Below are 6421 nucleotides of genomic sequence, written 5' to 3' on the forward strand. Positions count from 1 at the left end.
CAAGCAAATAAGATAGTATCCATAGAATAATAGAAACTAGGTCTCTCAGTGTTTATTCAGTGAAATAAACCATGTGAAAGTAGATTGCAATTAGAAATGCAGATAATAATAATTCACATAATACACATACAAACACATACTACCTACCATTTGTATTTGTTATTATTCTCTTTATATGTTTACTTATGTATGTAGAAGATAAATCTTTGTTGGCTTAAAGAAACTCATACCCTGAAAGCAGAACTTTTTACAACTTTGGTAGCGGAGGGGAGGAGGGTTTGGATAGGGGGTGGGGGGAGGATGGGATGGGAAGGGGAAACAAAGGAGGAGGCTACAATGCTTGATAAGAAATGTACTCATTATCTTGCCCATGTAATTGTAACCCCTCTGTACAGTATTTTCACAATAAAAAAAAACTCATACCCATTTTGACAGTAATAACAAACATATACATACCAAGATTTCCATCTTAATTTCATTCCACTAAAAAGTGAACATAGGTTTTCGAATAAGTAATTTCTTTCTTTTTAATTTGTTTTTTTTTTTGGGTCCGGTCGTGGGGCCTGAACTCTCGGTCTGGGCGCTGTCCCTCAGCTCTTCAGCTCAAGGCTAGCGCTCTACCACTTGAGCCACAGAGCCACTTCCGGCTTTTTTTCTTTTTGCTTATGTGGTGCTGAGGAATCGAACCCTGGGCCTCAGGCATGCAAGGCAAGAGCTCTATCACTGAGCCACCTTCTCAGCCCTCTTTTTAATTTTTATTTATTTATCTTTTTGGTATTGTTTTATCTTTTTCTTTTTTAAAAAATTTTTATTGTGAAAATACCGTACAGAGGGGTTACAATTACATTGACGAGTACACTTCTTTTTTTATATTTATTTATTTATTTATATTTTTATAAATTATAGGAAAGGCGAGTGGCAGCTACAGGTATTGTGCAGACCCGAGCTGTCAAAGTCTCTCCAAGTTGTTCTCTAGTGCAGTTGGAGATCCCATGGCCACAATCAGCCACAGCCCTTGGAAACATGCTGACGAGTACATTTTTATCAAGCATTGTTGCCTCCTCCTTTGTTTCTCCTTCCCATCCCGCCACTCCCCCCTCCCAAAGTTGTAAAGTTCGAAGTGTACAGAGGGGTTACAATCACATGAACAAAGTAATGAGTACATTTCTTATCAAGCATTGTTGTCTCCTCCTTTGTTTCCCCTTACCATCCATTCCCATGTCCCACCCCATTCCCCCCCCCAGTCCTTTCCCCCGTGCCAAAGTTATAAAGTTCGTTTTTCGACATAAAGTCTTGTACATCTCTCATTGTTACAATGGGTGCACCTGTATCCCTATTTAAACGATTTGTTTTTTCCCTTCCCCTCCCCAAATTGTACCAACATCAAATACAGTGAAAACAGGGGTTATACCCTGGGGGAGAGACATACAAAGCAACAAAGAAATCATCTTATAAATATGTTAGAAACAATAGCAAGCAAGAAAGGAAAAAGTCTGGTGCAGTCATGAGACTGAAAAATCTTGTTTGACCATAAAGTTGAGAAATGATGAGGACATGTCAAAATACCATGTGTAAAGAGACTCACACTGGTCGCCCATGAGAAATGGTTATGACCTACATCTTTGCTGATAAGCATAAACCAATATGGGAAAGACAAAAAAAAAAGTTCTACCTTACAATAGATTATTAACCAACAAATATAGAAAAAGATGCTAGTGTTAAAAGTATGGGGAAAAGGGAAATTTATTGTGCTGTTGGTGAGAATATAAACTAGTACAAGCACTCTAGTTGGTGGTCTGGAGTTTCCTTAAAAAACTGATCCTAGAAATCCCCTATGACCCAGCCATACTACTCTTGGGCATCTACCCAGTACCTTTCAAATCAGGATATGGTAAAGACGCTTGTACATCTATGTTCATTGCTGCACTATTTACAATTACCAAGTTTTGGAAACAGTCTGGATGCCCTACAATAGATGAGCAGATAAAAAAGATGTGGGATTTTATTTATCCATTAGAAACAATAATATCATATCATTTGTAGGGAAATGAACAAATCATGTTAAATGAGGTAAGCTCAGAGAAACAAATGCTGCATATTTCATCCCATATGTTGAAGCTAACTCTAAAATACAATGGGGCATGATAATTTATAAAAGACTAGGCATTCACACCCAAACAGTCAGACTAAGGGAGGATACTTTTAAGGGAGAACCCCAAAAGCATATCTCCTCTGAAAATTTAAAAATAGTATTTATCTAAACAAACTTCAGAAAATGAAAACATGGGGATTTTTGTTGTTGTTGCTTATTTTTGCTTTTGAATTATTTTTTTTGTCTTTTTATGGGGGATAAAGTTGGAGAGAGAAAGAGGGAACAAGTGCAGTCATGGTATACACTATGTGGAAAATAAACTATGCAATTGATCAGCAGGGATGTGAGGGGAAAACAGGGAAAGAGAAGGAAGGGGTGACATTACCCAAAGAGAATTGCACTCATTACTTGACTTATGACATGGCAATGCCTCTATACAACACCTTAACAATAATAACAAAATTAAATTAAAAAAAAACCTTTTGGAAAGCTTTAGGCAAAATCATTATTAAATGTTAATTCTGTTAGGTAGGTAAATAATTCAATGAGAAGGAAAGCCTTTTCTTAGTATCAAAGTCATCCTCCAGGTATTTGCAAACATTATCATGATGATAAGAAAAATTAAGTTTTACTTCTGCATCAACAAAACTGGGGAATTCTGTGAGATAACATTCTAACCCAAGGACAGAAGTTAACACAGCTAGAGACAAAGCATCATTAAGTCTACAGTCATTTTCCCTTTAGCTCTGTCAGATGATGGCTGATCCACCTTCCAATTTCTTGCTCTATAGAACTTGCTTGTTGCACAGACTCTCTCAATGAGAGATTTTCTGGTATGTATTTCTGAAATCTTGTACCATTCAAAAGCCTTAGCCCATAATTGTGTTTTTCCTTTAATATGGTCTGTATTCTAGCAATAATGAATATTATGAGGGCAATATTTTATGTTAGTTCATATTTGCACCCCACATAGCTCCTATCCTTGTTTAGGATAAAAAATTATAACTCCACTGACTGACTTTAATGTACCCAGGATTTGGTAACTAAAGGCAGTAACTTGTGTTCTGTAAAGTCTCTATGACAGATAAGTTCTAAACACAATGTTCACAAAATATTCCTGAATACTTGGGGCCTAGACAATGTGTAAGTGAAACTCTTCCACAAGTCAAGTGTGATGGTCTGACACCCTAATTCCTTTCTCTGACTCTGTACATAGCACTCAAGATTTTAGAGTCATGTAACATACAGTAAATATATACCAAAAGCATGTTGAATGGATGACACAAGAGCAGCTCAGGAACACAATCACCCACATGCATGCATGCATGTGCATGCACACACACAAATACATCCTGAAGTCTCCAAAACAGTTCTTTTTTGGGGGGGGCGGGTCCGGTCGTGGGGCCTGAATTCTGGGACTGGGCGCTGTCACTCAGCTCTTCAGCTCAAGGCTAGTGCTCTACCACTTGAGCCACAGCGCCACTTCCGGCTTTTTTCTTTTTGCTTATGTGGTGCTGAGGAATTGAACCCAGGACCTCTTGCATGCAAGGCAAGCACTCTACCACGAGCCACCTTCCCAGCCCCAAACAAATTGCTTATATTAAGCAATTTAACATGTTTTACTTCATGAGACAGGTGAAAATATCTATTAATTAGCTCTCCCATGTAAATCTAGGAAAGCTAAACTAAAGAAAGAATTTCTTAGCTGTTGATTTTCACAATTACAAATAACAATATAGGAAAAAATGTTATCATCAACCAGCCTGTGATAAGTTAACATAGTTTATCTTTATTTCTATTTGTTCATGAGAAACTTTTTGCATTTAAAACATTTAAAATTTAAGGTTGAAAGCTTGTTTTCTTTGTTCAAATAATTTTTCCAGTAGTTTAAAAGGAAAACATCAAATAGACTTCACTAGTTTCACATTATTTCACAATTTAGAACAGACTTCACTAGTTTCCCATTATTCCACAATTTAGGTCTCCAGTTGCAAAAAGATAACAAAAATCTTTATTTTCAAAGCTTCATCTTATTTTTAACACCATTTTTCCTTTGATTAAATTTTGTCATTTATTTATATTTTGCTTTTGTTTAAATAAAACCTAAGAATGATGTTTTGAATCTGTATTAAGAAAATAGTTCATTTTAGTTGGGATATATGGCTAAAATCTTAAGAAAGAAAGAAAGATCCATAGTCTTTGTGTATAACACATAGTAAAACATTTGATTCACTGAATTACTCTCTCTGGATTATTTTACACAGTGGAAACTGTACTGTGGTCATCTCTTTAGCTCTCTTGATTATTTCATGTAATAAAAGGGCAATTGTTTTTCCTTTTGATACAAACTGACAATCTATAGGGAAAAGTCAGCAAACAAAATAAGATTCTATTTCTATCTACTCTGAAGAGGACAATATTGAAAAAGACTTTCTCCTTGTAGTAGTGGTTCTGTGATGGCCTAGACCGTAGTGACTACTTACAGTATCTTTGTGATGTTCAATAAAGGAGAAATGAATAAATGAAACAGCCATTTTCTTGGGGTTCTATCAAAGGTTTGATTCCCATGGGCAGCATATAACACGGTCATAGGGAACAATCTTTGATTGTAATGAGACACTTGGTACAATAATAGAAAGATATATGGCCTAAAGAGTTCTCAGTGGTTCTGTTCTCAGAAGAGTATTGGGAGCATGTGGGCCTCTTTGTCATCTGTTAAAATGTTAAAAAGATTTTCTCCTTTCAGTATATGTTACCATTCTGTTTAAAAGTTTGCTATCACAGTTGGGTCAGAAGGCTCAGAATTTACATTTAGAATCCTTGTACCTAGTATCCACTTTCCAGTTATTAAAAACAATTGTCAGTGTAGAATATCTAGAAAGCGGGATAATCCTTATAGCCTGGAGAGTCAATGCTGATGAATCAAAAGTTCCGTTGTTATGTCTGGAATTCCAACATTCAACATACAAGTCAGTTAATCTCTTGTTAGAGAAAGAGAGAACATGTTCTCACTACAAATATTTCATTGTACTATTTTATATGGTTCTTCCTACCTTGCAATTCTACATTTTCTCTTCATTTTTTTACTTTTCCAAGTTGCTGATGTTTATAAAATCTTCAATGGACATATTTCTATCTCTCCTTAGGTAAAAATTAAATGGTTATCTTTTCTGTAATAAGGCTCATTGTGTCTCATGTCTCTTTATGATTTGGTTTCTATCTTTTTTGACCCACATTGCTTACTATATTTTAAAAAATTCTGGTGGTTAAATGCTGAAGACATGATTCTAAAATTGTTTTGAGATTTTTCTAGATTTTAAGAAAAGAATCCTAATTTGTCACTCAAAAAGTCACTTGAAATCTCACTCCAGTAGTGATAATCATAATCTAAAAGACTAAAGCAATTTTCTTAAGGATGTGCATAAAAGATAATCCTTGTATACTATTGATAGGAGTCTAAATTATTATAGCCATTAGATCAAACAGTATGGGAATTCCTCAGAAACTTAAAAGTAGAGCTATCATGTGATCTAGCAATCCCATTACTGAAATACATGCATATATACATACGTATGTGTATATGCATGTATTCTGTATTTGGGGAAGGGGGAGAGAGACAGAGATGGAGAGAGACAGAGAGAGATAGAGAGAGAGAGAGAAAGAGAGAAAGAGAGAGAGAGAGAGAGAGACAGAGAGACAGAGAGACAGAGAGACAGAGAGAGAGAGAGAGAATGAACTCAGTAGTCAAAGAGCATCTATTTTCCATGATGTTCCCAATAGCAAGTGTCCTGAAGCTGACACTGATTCATGGATAAAGAAAATGTGGCACATAGAATAAATACTTGTTCTCCATGGGCATATGGGTTCAGTGAAATCACTGCTGGGGAAAAACCACATATGCCAATGATGCATGTAGTTTACACACAATAGATGATAAGACAGTACTGACTGAGAGCTTATTTCCTGCATCATCTGAGGTGAGTAATGTTGTGCCCAGAAAAAAATAAAATGACTGTGTTATAATACATAAAAATGACTGTCTTGTAATAAACACCTGAATAAAGTAGGCCTACTATGTGTACAATGGAAAATTGTGCAGCATTAAAAAGAATGAAACTTGTCATTACTGACCATATAAATAGAACGGTAAGTCATCATATTAAACAAAATAAGCCAGGCAGAAAAAGACAAGTTGCCACATTACCTCAGTCATATGTGGAATCTAGAAAAGACAATGTCAAAGAAGTTGACAGTACAATGCAGGTAATGAGAAAAGTAGAGAGGAAAGAAGGTTGAGCAGAAGTAAGTTATAATTAAAGAAGATGAAGA

General features: G+C 35.7%; 1 non-coding gene across 1 annotated transcript; it reads right to left on the bottom strand.

The window, feature by feature from the left end:
* Positions 1–898: 898 nt before the first annotated feature.
* LOC138819597 (small nucleolar RNA SNORA44) lies at positions 899–1029 on the bottom strand. Its single transcript, XR_011369515.1, has one exon. It is a non-coding gene; the product is annotated as a small nucleolar RNA SNORA44 (small nucleolar RNA).
* Positions 1030–6421: the final 5392 nt, after the last annotated feature.

Source organism: Dipodomys merriami, unplaced genomic scaffold (genome assembly GCF_024711535.1).
Source record: "Dipodomys merriami isolate MVZ:Mamm:240054 unplaced genomic scaffold, mDipMer1.0.p SCAF_8, whole genome shotgun sequence".
NCBI classification, from domain to species: domain Eukaryota; kingdom Metazoa; phylum Chordata; class Mammalia; order Rodentia; family Heteromyidae; genus Dipodomys; species Dipodomys merriami.